The 14712-nt window shown below is 37.2% G+C and overlaps 1 non-coding gene across 1 annotated transcript; it reads right to left on the bottom strand.

The window, feature by feature from the left end:
- Positions 1-14111: 14111 nt before the first annotated feature.
- Positions 14112-14214, bottom strand: LOC111750016 (U6 spliceosomal RNA). Its single transcript, XR_002785165.1, has one exon. It is a non-coding gene; the product is annotated as a U6 spliceosomal RNA (small nuclear RNA).
- Between the last annotated feature and the right edge of the window lie 498 nt (positions 14215-14712).

Here is a 14712-nt window from a genome sequence, read left to right as displayed (position 1 = left end):
AAAATTTGGTGTTATACAAAAATGGAGGATGACCACATCAGATCACAAGATGGAAGATGACTACATTGTTACAGAACTTCCAAATTACATCATTCCAGAACTGCCAAACCACTGAGAATCATGTCCCAGCCAAGATGACCTTAATAATCACAGCCAGTATTATTCTTCCTCCCAAACCAGCATTCTTTACTGCTGGATGTATGTCATTAACATGCAAAATAGCCAGATAGTAGATCTTTTGCTATTGTCATAAACGTGAAATGTTGAATATCAAGATAGTCAATAAGTGAGTAGTAGGTATATAGACATATAGATATAAGTACATGTGTGTGCACATATATTTTTAAAATTTTGTTCCATTTGATAGTATACATGGTTGTTTCAACCTAAATACTTCAGTGTATATTTAATAAGGATATGGATAGTCTTTGGCAGTTATCAATTTCAGTAAATTTAATATCAATAGAATAGTTATTATTTAATCCACCAAAAGTATTCCAGTTTTGTCAATTGACTCTATCATTAATTTTCATAACAGCATTGTTTTTCCTCCTGTACAAAATCTATCCTGGAATAAATTTCTTTATTTAGTTTCTATGTATTAGTCTCCTTTAATCTGCAACATTTCCACAGTCTGTCTTTCATGACATGGGCATTTTTGAAGAATAAATTCTCTTTTTTTTCTTTCAACGATTGTTCATCTTTTGGGGTTTTTTGTGTGTATCTCCTCGTGATTAGACTCAAATTATGCAATCCTGACTAGAAAGACACCTACATGATCAAGTGTCCGGTGCAGGGAATTAATTCTGGAGGTATATTGTGTCCATTTGTCCATCATTGGTGTTGATAATTTTGATCACTAGGTTAAAGAGTTAACTGATTTCTCCACTCTATCGTTACTATCTTTTCCTCACAACTACAGTAAAATCTGCAAAAGCCAGGATCTGTGTAAGAAGGAAACTTGCCAGAGAAGGAAAACTAAAATATTTTCCACTAAAACAAGTGATAGAAAAGTAGTAAGACCGCACCCTGCCAAAGGTGGAAAATTTACAGGACTTGGAAAAACAAGGTGGTCTTGTCAAGTTCATGTTTTCACAGATTTTGTTTTAATAAGTACTCTGTAAGGAGTTTTTTAAAAATTATTATTATTTTCTTTTTATCAACCTTTAGGTGAAAGTTTACAGCTTGTTAATTTCTCATTCAAAAATTTATACACATATCATTTTGTGACATAGGTTGCAATCCCCACAATGTGACTGCAAGCTTCCCCTTTCCACTCTGGGTTCCCTTTGTCCGTTTGTCCAGTTCCTGACCCTTCCCCCCTTCTCTTCTTGCTTTTGGACAAAAGCTGCCCTTTTAGTCTTGTGGGTTTGATTGAACTAAGAAGTATGTTCCTCACATGTGTTATTTTTTGTTTTATACGCCTGTCTAATCTTTGTCTGAAAAGTGGGCTTCAGAAATGGTTTCAGTTCTGGGTTATCAGAGTGTCCAGGAGCCACAGTTTTGGGAGTTCCTCCAGTCTCTGTCAGATCAGTAAGTCTGATCTTTTTACTTGAATTTGAATTCTGTTCTACATTTTTCTCCTGCTCTGACTAGGACTCTTCTGTTGTGATCCAGGTCAAGGAGGTTATTTGTGGTAGCTGGGCACCATCTAGTTCTTCTGGTCTCAGTGTGGGGGATATTTTAGGATCATGCAAGTATCCTTCTTGTCATCAAAACTTCCCCCCCAACCCATATTTGGCATTAATTGGTGATTCTTACCCATACCATTATTTAGTAAGATGATTACAAAACAATGGTTTAGTAGTTCACATTTAAGACCCGTGGGTGATGCATATGGTTTGTGCTCAGCTATTAACCTAAAAGTTGGTGGTTCAAATCCAGCCACTAGTACCATAAAAGAAAGCCCTGGTAATCTTCTTCCATAAAGAAAGCTCAGATGATCTGCTTCCATAAAGATTACAGACAAGAAAACCCTGTGGGGCAGTTCTACTGTGTAGCATGTAGGGATGGCAACAGGTTTGTTTGTTTTTGTTTTCTAGTTCAGATTTGGTATTTTATCTTAAACAAAGGTCTTCCTCTCTCCCACTCATGTGTCTATCTATCTGTTTGGTTTTTTTTGCAAATAAATTTATAATTTTGTTTACTTATTTTTATACTCAAAGTGACCTAGATATGGGCAACAATAGCGTCTTCAAGCTGACTACTGTGTCCTTGTAACAGGCCATGTAATTTTTTGAGAACCTTTTGCCTCAATTTCTGGTATAATAAGATATTTCAGGCTTTTCTTCTAGCTTTATTGCTCCAGCTCTCCATGTTCTTTCAGCACTTGTGACTATCTTTCCAGTCAGTTGTGAAGAAGTACAGAAAATTGTAGTGCTAAGAGTAATGACTTCCCAGTCAAATTAAGTTCTGAGGCCCAAACTCACCACTTGCTAGATAAGTAACTTCTCTCAGAAGCCATGCATACTTATCTAGTAGAAACATTTATTCTGTAAATTAAATAAATAATTCATGTAAACATACTTAGCCTTGGGCCTGGCACATTAGAAGAGTTTAATGACCATTAGTTTGTATGAGTGCTCTGTAAGTTGTGTACCTGCATACACAATTTAATCCACTTAGAGTCCTAGAGGAGCCCTGGTGGCCCAGTGGTTAAGAGCTTCAGCTCCTAACCAAAAGGTCGGCAGTTCAAATCTATCAGGCGCTCCTTGGAAACCCTATGGGGCAGTTCTACTCTGTCAGATAGGGTCACTATGAGTTGGTATCAACTCGATGGCAACGGGTTTGTTTTTTTGGTATTTAGTCCTAGTGCCTCATTCAAAATTATGGCATTATAATTCCCCATTTTAACTGTATTTCATAATTGTAACCCACTTAGTAAATTGATCTTTCAGTCTCACAGCCTTTAATAAATAAGCAAATCAGTTTCTAATTTCTTCTATAATTAATTTATCATCAAGTAACTCCATCATTTGCATTTTCTGAAAGTCATAATGTTGCCTAGTTTCTAACTAGCAGATATATACATCATTCTTAAAGTATATCCAATAAAGAACTGATCTTAAAAACAAAAAGGTTGTAAAGTCTAAAATAAGAAGGGCATATGAAAGCTATAGGTGAGAGGAAGTTGGTCCATAAAATGCTGACCTTTCATCAAGTACTGATTTTCCTGCTTTCCTCTGGGAGCATTAAGGAGGGAGTGATCTCATAGATTTTCACTAATGCCATGACCTATAGCTGTAGCTGGAGATTTCTGCCAATTATTGAGACTTTCCTATGGTCTTGGTGATGTGCTTACCCGTTTTCTTATGCTAGGCTGACAGCTTGTTCGGTTCTCCTGGCCTTGATCTTGGCTTTGACATCCACAGGAGGTAGGCAGGCAGGCTGTCAATACTAACATCAGATTAGTGCAAAGACAATCTGGCAACTAGAATCTGGGACAACTTTGGCAGCTCCTGCAGATTTGTATTTTCCATGTGATTATTCAGCTTTCTCCCCCCACTCTAAGACGTTAGAAGGCATCCCAATGCTAGAGGTCTAATATATGTAATTAGAAAGGCGTGGTTTTTGCTATTCCCATCCCATCTGCAACAGCCTGAGTACCACTGCATTACTCATTAGGAGTCATAAGCCCCGACCTACTGGATACCCAAAGGGCTCAAAGGCTAGGGGTGGACAGCTTGGAAGAGAGCCAACACTGCTTTTGACCTTGGGTGGTCAAATTAGCCCAAACAAAATTTATATTCTGCATTTTACATTTTTAAAAATATCCTAAAAGTTTCCTTTTTTATGTGTTTCCATGAGACTCTATTTTTAGCTATTTAATTTTTTACATGTTTTAAATTCAGAGAGCAGTATAAGTGTGTGACATACTCTGGCAAATTAATGGTTTCCAAAAAAGGTTCAAAAAGTCAAAAAATATGAAAATGCATATTGGAAAAATAACTTTTAGTCATCATTTTCACACTAATAATAGAATACGCTAATGCTTATTGTTAATAATTAGGACTAAAACACAAGTAAAAGAGACTCAGAAAAATTAAATTTGCGGCACTTTTGTTTCTTTCTGGCCAAGTATTTGGGAATAGCTCTCATGTAACTGACTTTATACTTTGGGGAACTTGGTACTCTGAACAAATCAGGTGGCGTGCATGAAAACAGAAGTAGAAAGACCCTTGCTTTGAAATTCTTACTGCTGTTGTTATTGTGTGCCTTTCAACTGATTCTGCTGCATAGCGACCCTACAGGACAGCATAGAAGTGTCCTGTAGGGTTTAGGGTTTCCTAAACTGTAATCTTTACCCATGATATTGTCCAGCCTTTTGTGCTGTAGTCTGGTGGGTTTAAACCAGTGACCTAAACATTGCCCACCAGGATTCCTTGAAATTCTCACTATTACAAAAACAAACAAACAAAAAGAAAACTGAATGACAAATGAAATCTTCCCGACAATGTCTATTTTCACCATAATCCTGATATTGAGGGGAGTCTCACAGGATATTTTTCCAACAGTAATACGATTGAAAGTTCCCCTCATCCTCTATACTCTAAAATCATGACCACAGCGATATCTAAAAAAGGACAAATTTCCAGGAGAAAAGTTGAGTCTGTGGGGTATTAATTGATTGGACACTGGAGTGCATCCCTCCTTAAGCCAGAATGGATGATGGCAAATTCCTTCTTGTGATATGCTATGGACCAACAGTGATTTTGAGATTTCTCTAAATTCTTTCTTGAGCTGGGATGCAAGGGAAGAAACACTGAAAGTACAGAACTATGAAGAAACTTGACCTCACACCAGTATATATATATATACATATATATACATATATATACATATATATACATATATATATATACACACATACACACTGACCACACACACACCCAGTGCTGTTGAGTGGATTCCGACTCATAGTGACCCTATAGGACAGAATAGAACTGCCCCACAGAGATATGGAAACCCTGGTGGCATAGTGGTTAAGTGCTATGGCTGCCAACCAAAGGGTCGGCAGTTCAAATCCACCAGGAGCTCCTTGGAAACGCTATGGGGCGGTTATATTCTGTCCTATAGGGTCGTTATGAGTCGGAATCGACTCGACAGCACTGGGTGTGTGTGTATATGGAAAACCTGGTGGCGTAGTGGTTAAGTGCTACAGGAGCTAATCAGAAGGTCAGCAGTGTGAATCCACCAGGCATTCCTTGGAAACTCTATGGGGCAATTCTATAAAGAAAAGGCAGAGAGGAAGGAAGGAAAAAAGAGAGGACAAAGTAAATGCTTAAGAATGGAATAGAGAAAGAGTACAATGAAGTAGTTTTGTTTATTTACTTGGTACTTATTAAAGTTTTTCTAAAGAAGCATGAAGTCAAGTCACACAGAATTGGGAAGAAAATTACCTGCTCTTCTCCCAAAAATAAAACCTTGCTCTTCTTGGAATTTCTTATCTCGGTATATGCCAACTCATCCTTCCAATGGCACCATTCAGAGACCTTGGAATCATTATTGGCTTCCCTCTTTTCTTATATTCCACATCTAATCCACCTGCAAATCCTATTGGCTTTACATTGAAAAATATATATTAAAATTATATATTAAAAATTATACATAATATATATACACATATATAACAAACAAAAAAAAACTAAACTTGTTGCCATTGAGTAGATTCCAACTCACAGCAACTCTAAAGGACAGAGTAGAACTGCCCCATAGAGTTTCCAAGGAGCAGCTGATGAATTTGAACTGCCAACCTTTTGGTTAGCAGCCAAGTTCTTAACCACGCTAGGAGTGGGAAGCGACTCGATGGCAAGTTTTTTTTTTGTTTTTTTTAAGTATCATTCTGGTATAAACTACTACCATTTTGGATTTTTGCTTTAGCCTCCTAACTGGTTTCATGTGTCCACCTTTGCCATTTGCTAGTCAAAGTCTCAGTAGACTAGTTAGGAACATTCTTTTAAAAATATGTCATATCATGCCAGTTCTTTGCTCAAAAAAAAAAAAAAGAAAGAAAAAATCTCTCATGGTTTCCCATTTCAGAGTAAAAACCATGGATTTTGCTGTGGCTTACAAGGTTTTACCTATTCAATTTCCCTATCTCAACCAACTGCAAGTACACCATAATTATCTTTATGGACTCAACTGCTACTACTATTCCCTCTTTCTACCTTGTTTACTCTGTTTAGCCATTCCTTGATTGTACCATATATGTTCTTGTGTCAGGAACTTTGTACTTTATGTGACCTATACCCTTTCTCAGAAAAAAAAAACAAAAAAAAACCTTGGTTTGATAACTTTATATCAGTGAGGCTTCCTCTGATCATTCTTTTATTAACATTTTTTTTTTTTTAAGATACTATACATTTTACTCAATAGCTTTTTAATTATCTGCCTCACTTTTTTTTTCACCACTAGAGAATGAAAACTCCTGGAGAGCAGAATCTGCTGGTTTATTTGTTTATTTACACTCAATTCCCAGAGCTTAGCAGTGGTTGGATTCAGGATATAATCAGCATATAGTAGGCAATCAGTAATTACTTGTTGAATGAATTAATGAATGAATTAGGCTGAAATAGTAATTTGCATTATTACAGAAAAAAATGGACATAGACAAAATTGTAAAGGACGCCTAGCTCATTTTGCTCTTCGTTTATCTCCTTTCATTCTTTTACTGGGAGGCTGGTGGCAGTGTGATAGAAAGACATGGAATTTAGGATCAGAAGAAAAAGTTGGTTTTTCTCTTCCGTAAAATGGGAGTGATAACCTTGCCTTGTACAACTGTTACAAATTTTAAATTATATTAAGCATAAGGATAGCCCACTACAATTTTTTGGTACATTGTAGGCATTCAGTTGATGTCTTTTTCTCTCTTTCAGCATCTCTCCTTCTTTTTGTGCTTAATGCCACCTGAGAGTCCACTGGGAACACATATCGTGCTTCAGGGTTTGGCAGGTCCAGAGCTCTCTAGAGCTAATGAAGTCTTATAGCACCTGTTTAATTTATTTTATATTTTAATTTATTGTGGGAAAATATATATAACAAAAAGTTTGCTGTTTTAATTATTTTTAAGAGTATAATCCAGTGACATTAATTACATTCACTCTGTTGTGCTACCATTACCACTACCCATTTCTAAAAGTTTTTCTTCATTGTAAATAGAAACTGAGTACCTCTTCTGCAATAACTCTCATTCCCCTTTCCCCCTTAGTAATCCCTAATAAACTTTTTTCTTTATGTATTTGCCTATTCTGGATATTTCATACAAGTGGGATCATACAGTATCTGTCCATTTGCATCTGATTTATTTTACTCCACATAATGTTTTCAAGATTCCCCCGTGTTGCAGCATGCATTAGAACTTCATTTCTCTTTATGTCTTATAATATTCTATTTTTGCATATATTACTTTTTATTTATTCATCCACTGATGGACACTTGGGTCGTTTGCAACCTTTGGTTACTGTGAATAATGCTGCAGTGAACATTGGTGTGCAAGTATCTGTTTAAGTCTCTTGGGTATACATGTAGGAGTGGAATTGCTGGGCCATGTGGTAATTCTATGTTTAATATTTGAGGAACTGCCAAGCTGTTTTCCATAGTAGCAAAAAACTAGTGATTTTGTTCTTATATTTAAGTTATTGATATATTTTGAGTTAATTTTTGTGTATGGTGTGAGGTATGGGTCCAACTTCGTTCTTTTGAATACATAGATCCAACTATCCCAGCACCATTTATTGAAGAGACTATTCTTTCCCCCACTTAACAGACTGGGCAATATGGATTGAATGGTGGCCCCCCATTCAATTTTTTCTTTTCTGGGTTTTTATACCAGTGCTTATAATCCCATTTGGGAATAGGTTTTCTTTATTATGCTAATGAGGCAGTGTTAGTGTAGGATGTGTTTAAGTCAATCTTTTGAGACACAAAAGAGCACACTAAGCAAGCAAACAAGCACAAATGGAAGGGAAGATACACACCACTTGACCACCAAGGAATCTAGAAATAGAAGCTGGAAAGAGATATGAACCTTTCCCTAGAGCAAACAGAGAGAGAGAGACTTCCCCTATAGCTGGTTCCGTGAATTTGGACTTCTAGCCTCCTGAATTGTGAGAAAATAAATTTCTGGTTGTTAAAGTCACACATCTGGGATAATTCTGTTATAGCCCAGCCCAGCAGCTCTAGATAATTAAGACACACCCTTTTGGAAAATAAATTGGCCAGAGATATATGGGTTTATTTCTGAACTCTCAGTTCAGTTCCATTGGTCTTTACGTCTATCTTTATACCAATACCATGCTCTTTTGATTATTGTAGTTTTATAGTGTGTTTTGAAATCAAGCAGCTGCTTATTATTATTTTTTTAATTGCTTCAAACTGAGATACTAAAGATGTGTAACCCACTCTATGGTGGGCACTCTCAGGGATCTGCCCAGATTTCCTCAGAGGACTTCTACTACTTCTGTGCATCCCTTCCCAGGTTTCTGTGTGCTTCTGGCCAGTGTCTACTACACTCTTGGAAGGATTGTTCTTGTGCTACCAAAGCTGATATGGACTTAAAGAGCAGAAATACCTAGAGGTTTATATACTTCCACCCCACCTCATGGTTCTTAGCCATTGACTGATCTAGACACAAATGACAAAAAAAAAAAAAAAGTTCTGTTTCCTTGCCTTTGTTGTTGTTAGGTGGCATCCAGTCAATCCTGACTCATAGCAACCCTACGTACAACAGAATGAAACACGGCCTGGCCTTGTGCCATCCTCACATTCGCTGTTATGCATGAGCCCATTGTTGCAGTCACTGTGTCAGTCCATCTTGTTGAGGGTCTTCCTCATTTTCGCTGGCCCTCTGGTTTACCAAACATGATGTCCCTCTCCAGGGACTGATCCCTTCTGATAACATATCCAAAGTATGTGAGACAAAGTCTCACCATCATTGTTTCTAAGGAGCATTCTGTGTGTACTTCTTCTAAAACAGATTTTTGGTTATTCTGGCAGTCAGTGGTATATTATTCTTCACCAACACCATAATTCAAAAGCTTCAATTCTTCTTTATTCATCATCCAGCTTTCATATGCATATGACGCAATTGAAAACACCATGGCTTGGGTCAGGCACACCTTAGTCTTCAAGGTGGCTTTGCTTTTTAACACTATAAAGGGGTCTTTTCCAGTAGATTTGCCCAATGCAATGCATCTTTTGATTTCTTGACTGCTGCTTCCATGGATGTTGATTGTGGATCCAAGTAAAATTAAATCCTTGACATCTTCAATCTTTTCTCTGTTTATCATGATATTGCTTATTGGTCCAGTTGTGAGGATTTTTCTTTACTTTATGTTGTGGTGTAATCCATACTGAAGGCTGTGGTCTATGATCTTCATCAGTAAGTACTTCAAGTCCTCTTCACTTTCAGCAAGCAAGGTTGTGCCATCTGCATAACACAGGTTGTTAATGAGTCTTCCTCCAATCCTGATGACCCCTTTTTCTTCAAACAGTGCAGCTTCTCGGATTATTTGCTTAGCATACAGATTGAATAGGTAAGGTGAAAGGATACAACCCTGACACACATCTTTCCTGACTGTAAACCATGCAGTATTCCCTTGTTCTGTTTGAACAACTGCCTCTTGATCTATGTACAGATTTCTCATGAGCACAATTAAGTGTTCTGGAATTCCCATTCTTCTCAATGTTATCCATAATTTATTATGATCCACACAGCCGAATGCCTTTGCATAGTCGATAAAACACAGGTAAGCATTTTTCTGGTATTCTCTGCTTTCAGCCAGGGTCCATCTGACATCAACAATGATGTCCCTGGCTCCACATCCTCTTCTGAATCCAGCCTGAATTTCTGCAGCTGCTTTTGAATGATCTTCAGCAAAACTTTACTTGTGTGTGATATTAATGATATTGTTCAATAATTTTCACATTTGGTTGGATCATCTTTCTTGGGAACAGGCATAAATTTGGATCTCTTCCACTCAGTTGGCCAGGCAGCTGTCTTCTAAATTTTGTGGCATAGATGAGTGAGCACTTCCAGGTCTGAATCTGTTTGCTGAAACATCTCAATTGGTATTCCGTCAATTCCAGGAGCCTTTTTTTTTTTTTTTTTTTTTGCCAATGCCTTCAGTGCAGCCTGGACTTCTTCCTTCAGTGCCATTTGTTCCTGATCATATGCTATGCCCTGAAATGGTTGAATGTTGGCCAATACTTTTTGGTATACTCCGTGTATACCTTCCATCTTCTTTTAATGCTTCCTGTGTTGTTTAATATTTTCCCCATAGAACCCTTCACTATTGCAACTCGAGGCTTGAAGTTTTTCCTCAGTTCTTTCAGCTTGAGAAATGCTGAGCATGTTCTTCTTTTTTGGTTTTCTACCTCCAAGTCTTTGCACATCTCATTATAATACTTTACTTTGTCTTCTTGAGACATCCTTTGAAATTTCCTATTCAGCTCTTTTACTTCATCATTTCTTACATTTGCTTTAGCTTCTCGATGTTGAAGAGCAAGTTTCAGAGTCTTCTGATATCAGTTTTGGTCTTTTCTTTCTTTCCTGTCTTTTTAATGACCTCTTGTTTTCTTTAAGTATGATATCCTTGATGTTAGTCCACAACTCATCTGGTCTTCAGTCATTAGTGTTCAATCCATCAACACTATTCTTGAGATGGTCTCTAAATTCAGATGGGATATGCTCAAGGTCGTACTTTGGCTCTCGTGGACCTGTTCTAATTTTCTTCAGTTTCAACTTGAACTTACGTATGAGCAATTGATGGTCTGTTCCACAGTCGGTTCCTGGCCTTGTTCTGACTTATGATATTGAACGTTTCCATCGTCTTTTTCTGTAGATGTAGTCGATTCTATTCCTGCGTATTCCATCTGGTAAGGTCCACATGTATAGTCACCATTTATGTTGGTGAAAAAAGGTATTTGTAAGGAAAAATTCTCTGGTCTTGCAAAATTCTACCATGAGATCTCTGGCATCATTTCTACCGCCAAGGCTATATATTCCAACTACAATTCTTCTTCGTCTCCAACTTTTGCATTTCAATCACCAGTAGTTATCAACACACCCTGATTAGATGTTCGACCAATTTCAGACTGTAGAAGTTGGTAAAAATCTTCAATTTCATCATCTTTGGCCTTAATGGTTGGTAAATTTGACTAATAGTTATATTATCTGGTCTTCCTTGTAGACATATGGCTGTTATCCTATCACTGACAGCATTGTATTTCAGAATAGATCTTGATATGTTCTTGACGATGGAATGCCATTCATCTTCAGTTTGTCATGCCTTGCATAGTAGGCCATATTATTGTCTGATTCAAAAATGGTCAATGCCAGTCCATTTCAGCCCACTAATGCCTAGGATATAGATGTTTATGTGTTCTATTTCGTTGGTTTTCCTAGGTTCACACTTCATGTGTTCTATGTTCTGATTGTTAATTAATTAATTCTGATTATTAATACCCCTAAAAAAAAAAAAAAAGATACCTCTAGTTTGGATAAATTCTGAGATGCCCTGAAGACTAGGATAAATCTTCCCTCCATGGTGTTTTACCTGAAATTGAAAATTTCCCTGCTTTTTTTCCCACCCCATCCTGCTTTCACCATTCCCTTGTTAGTTTTCCGTGAGAGCATTTCCTCAGTAAATCGCTTGGACACAAACCCTCATCCCAGCAGCTGCTTCTGGAATCTAGATCTAAGACACTCCTTTAAGTAAATGTTAGAACAATGCACAGATCAGTTAGAGCCTTGGGTTACTTTCTAGTTGTTTTTAATCTGAATAGTACTTTTCTAATCCTTAATCATTCCACTAAGTAATTTATATTATCTGATGAATTTTGAGGAGCCCTGATGTTGCAGTAGTTAAGCGTTTGGCTGCTAACCAAAAGGTTGTCAGTTCAAACCCACCAGCCACTCCTTGGAAACCCTATAGGGCAGTTCTGCTCTGTCTTATAGGGTTGCTATAGGTTGGAATTGACTCGACGGCAACTGGTTTGGCTTTTTGATTTTAATAAATATTGAACGTTCATATAAGAAAAGAGTATACACTTACCAAAGGGACTTGAATTTTTAAAGTAAAACCACTTTTCTTTATTCCCCATTGTTTTGACGATGTTGAGGTAGAAATAATGTTCTGGAGTTATACTACGTGTTCGCTTGGTTTGACTTTTTTTTTTATTCCAGTGTAATTTTAAACACAATCCTCTAATACTCAGTGGGTTTCTTATTGTTCTTCCTCTTACCAAAAAGGTCATCTGTACTTACATAAATTAAATTGTTTCCTAGTATACAGTTCATAGATACGTGAATTTGGCTATACCCGTTGCCACTGAGTTGATTTTGACTCCTAGCAACCCCATAGGATAGAGTAGAATTGCACCATAGAATTTCCAAAGCCATAAATCTTTACGGAAGCAGACTGCCACATCTCTGTCCTGCAGAGCAGCTGTTAGGTTCAAGCAGCCAACGTTTCGATTAGCAGCCCAGTGTTTAACCACTGTGCAACCAGGGCTCCTTAAATGGGTTATAGTTTTGGTAAATCATGGGCTTAAAATGAAAATATCCATATCTATGATATTTTAGGGTTAATTTTTTTTTTATATATAGTTATAGACTTTCACCACACTACTGATATAAAGGATATCTGCGTGTGTAAAATAGTGGATATAATGATTTTCAGGTCTTATAAATATTAGATTTTTCCACCACTGAATCCACACATTCTGCTAAACCATAGAATTCTTCCCCATGCCCTGAGGAAATTTATCCAGTGACAGTTCTTATTAAGGTAAGCATAGTCTATCCTCAGAAAAGCTATTTAGGGGCAAGAAAGAGCTTCATTCACCAGGGTGTCCAGGAAAAATTGGTTCCAGTAATTTTATGTGGGACAAGCATTTGGTGTCTATGTCACATTAAACTTTATTTTAAACACTCAGAGTGGCTGGTGGGAAATTTTGACGTTTCAGTGTACACTTAGATAAGATGAACATTACAAGGACAAACTTTAATAATACTATCTATTTGTGAGTATAATAGTTGGAAACTTCTTTAAAATCATTCTAAAATAAATCCTGTCTTTACATTTTCTATTCTAAGTAAATAAACTACCTCACAAAATGTTCTTATTTTTTTAATTTTATTGTGCTTTAGGTGAAAGTTTATAGCTGAAGTTAATTTCTCATTCAAAAATTTATACACATATTGTTTTGTGACATTGGTTGGAATCCCCACAATGCGACAGCACACACTCCCCCTTTCTACTCTGGTTTCCCTGTGTCCATTCATCCAGTTCTTGTCCCTTCCTGCCTTCTCATCCTGCTTTTGGACAGGAGTTGCCCATTAGGTCTTGTATATTTGACTGAACTAAGAAGCACATTCCTCACATGTGTTATTTTTTGTTTTGTATACCTGCCTAATCTTTGTCTGAAAAGTTAGTTTTGGGGAATGATTTCAGTTCTTGGTTAGCAGAGTGTCTGGGGGCCATAGTTTCAGGGGTTCTTCCAGTCTGTCAAACCAGTAAGTCTAGTCTTTTTTTTTGTGAATTTGAATCCTGTTCTACATATTTCTCCTGTTCTTTCCAGGACTCTGTTGTGATCCCTGTCAGGGAGGTCATTGGTAGTAGCCAGGCACCATCTAGCTCTTCTGGTCTCAGACTGAGGGAGTCTCTGGTTCATGTGGTCCTTTAGTCCTCTGGGCTAATATTTTCCTTGTGTCTTTGGTTTTCTTCATTCTCCTTTGCTCCAGACAGGACAGGATCAATAGATGTATGTTAGATGGCTGCTCATAAGCTTTTAAGACTCCAGACACTATTCACAAAACTGGAATATAGAACATTTTTTTTATGAACTGTGTTATGCCAATTGACTTTGATATCCCCCGAGACTATGGTCCCTGGCCCCTAGCCTCAGCTATTGGGTCCCTCGAAGTGTTTGAATGCGTCTAAATCAAAACCAAACCCATTGCTGTCGAGTTGATTTTGACTCATAGAGACCGTAGGATAGGGTTTCCATGGAGCGCTCATGGATTTGAACTGCCACCATTTTGGTTAGCAGACATAGATAGCTTTTAAACACTATGCCACCAGGGTCTCCTGAATGTGTCTAGGAAACTTAAAAATATGGAATGCTTCATGAATTTGGGTGTCATCCTTGTGTGCCCTGCTAATCTTCTCTGTTTTGTTCCAATTTTTGTATATGCGCTGCTGAAGCAAGCGCACAATTTTTTTCCCATAAAACTGCCTAATAGAAAAAAAAAAAATTTTTTTTTTTTTTTTGCTGTATAGAATTTGTGGCAGCATGTAAAAGAAAGAGAGAAAACATTGAAAAACTGTCAGAAAGAGTGACATGTTAATTATGTGAGAAAAATGGTATTATAAGATTCAATTTTCTAAAAATCTGAGTCTTTTGTTTAAAAACCTCCTCCCGTTGATCTGTGATTTATGAGGGATAAAAGTGTCACACAGAGGAAAGGAAAGAGGATCGGTTTTGACTTAAGTAGTTTCCTTAATACAAAGGGTATTAATGTTTATTACATGGTGTCATGAATTGTGTCCCCCAAAAATATGTGTCAACTTGGTTAGGCCATGATTCCCAGTATTGTGTGGTTGTCCTCCATTTTGATTGATATAATTTTCCTATGTATTGTGAACCCTAATCTCTGCCTGTGGTTAATGAGGCAAGATTAGATTATGCTAAAGAGGATTAGGATGGGAT

Source organism: Loxodonta africana, chromosome 2, assembly GCF_030014295.1.
Source record: "Loxodonta africana isolate mLoxAfr1 chromosome 2, mLoxAfr1.hap2, whole genome shotgun sequence".
Taxonomy (NCBI): Eukaryota; Metazoa; Chordata; class Mammalia; order Proboscidea; family Elephantidae; genus Loxodonta; species Loxodonta africana.
This window is presented reverse-complemented; position numbering and strand designations above follow the sequence as displayed.